We start from the raw sequence: 1,950 nt of genomic DNA, 5'->3' as shown, positions 1-1,950 counted from the left end.
GAGTTTTTTCTTTTCTTTTGTCCCATTTTGTTATTTTTCTGTATTGTTAATGCTGCTGCATCCCTCTTGCTGTTTCCTTCAGGGTTCTGTTGGATGTGCTAACTGTGCCATCCAACAGCTGTGTAAAAGGAACCCTGCATAGGGCTTCAGGGCCACTTGGTTTATATGGTGCTTGTTTTTTAGTTGGGCTGTATGAGAGAGGTGCTAGCTTCAATGCCTCTTGGCTAAGTTCAACTCCAGCATGGACTTGATATCTCTTCCTGTTGGGGAACGACATCTGATCTATTTATTAATTACAGAACGAACTCTTCAGACCAGGGACTGGCTTTCTTTGTGTGTGGACAGTGCCTTGCACAATACCAATACATAATATTGGTGGGCTCCTGCAAATGGATGGATAAGGGAATTAGATGGGGCTTTTCCATCTCTGACCTTTGTGGTTCTGCACCAAAAATGTTCCCCAATTATCTTAGTCCTTACTGTACTTAACATTTTCCTCATAGGTAAGTCTTGGGGGAGCAGAGGCTCTCATGAATAAATGCCCTAGTGTGGCTGCATGCAAACTAAAGGTCTGGCATTTGAATAAGCCCCAGAAAATATCAGAGAGCACATTAGCAGCATCTAAAGGGCAAAATTCTTGCTCTGGTTTGTTAAGGGCTAAGTTGAGATCATTGAGGGCTGAGAATTCATAATGAATTCACTACGTGCTTTGAACTGCATTATTCCAGATCTTTGCTTCAGTCTTGAGCATTCCAGTCATAATATCCCCATTAGCAACTGGAAAAGTGTCTAAAATCAGCTCTGTCCAAGTTTAGAAGGTGAATGTTACCACAGATTTTTTTTAAGGGACTACCCCCAGGTTGATAGGCTCAAGATGCAGATAATAACCTCTGTCCCCTCTGGGTGAAAGGGGAGACATTCTATTTTTAAACATCTCCAACATAGGTTTAAATCCAAGATGTCTGCAAGGAGAGCAGCAACGGTCCATCTGCTTAGCAAACATTGAAAACTAGATAAGACAAAGCCCTAATGGTTAGACAACAGTGAACCAACCTACTGTGACCCCTTCCACGGGATGGACAGTATGGGAATTAAGTCAGCCTTTTGCATCTCTGATTTCTGAGATTCCCTAGAAACCAAGGGCCAAGTGATTAATAGATCCTGCTGTTGTTCCAAATAAGGGATTGCAATGAAACAAGGTTCAGCTCTCCCTGAGCGTCAGAAACTGGAAGACTTGTTGAATTTTAACCCCCTGCAGAAAGCTTGAGATGTCTGCAATTGCAATCAATGTAAGCAGGCTGATGGCCATTAGAGATGGGGAGGTCATTGACGCCATGTGCTTGGATTGCCTGACAGACAAGCTAGGAATACGTTGGTTATGTTTGGAAGGAGTAACAGTTTGTAATCAGTAATAATAGTGTGTGCTGACTGCGATGACATCCAGTGACTAAAGATTAATAATTATATTAGCTATGTGCTGAACCATCCAATAGGTGAGATCCATAACCACCTCTGTATCTAGATGTCAGAACTTGGAAAACAGCAAAACAGAAGCACGAATAAATATGCGCATATGAAGGGCAGCAAATAGAGTGAGAATATTCTGAACTAAGGCCCATCCACACTACAAGACTACCCGGATGTGAAACTTTCATCTGACCTGATTACAACAGAGGGTTATATCCACACAGCAGCTCTTTCATAGTATAACCCAAGTTTATGCATCCATACCTACCACACTATCTAACCATGTTTATTGGTGCATTCTGGGAAAATCTAGACAGCTATACCCTAGTGCCTCAGAGGACAACATCCAGGGTTCATAAATACAAAGTGGCAACAGCAGCATGGGAAGCAAAGCTCTCTGGGTTGTCCCATTAAATAGAGTGGGAGGAAGGATGGGTCAGACTTAGAGGGTCTATCTATGCTGTAAACTTAGTGTTATGAGCT

Source organism: Malaclemys terrapin, chromosome 4 (genome assembly GCF_027887155.1).
Source record: "Malaclemys terrapin pileata isolate rMalTer1 chromosome 4, rMalTer1.hap1, whole genome shotgun sequence".
Classification (NCBI taxonomy): domain Eukaryota; kingdom Metazoa; phylum Chordata; order Testudines; family Emydidae; genus Malaclemys; species Malaclemys terrapin.
The sequence above is the reverse complement of the archived record's forward strand: the minus strand, read 5'-3'. Positions refer to the sequence as shown.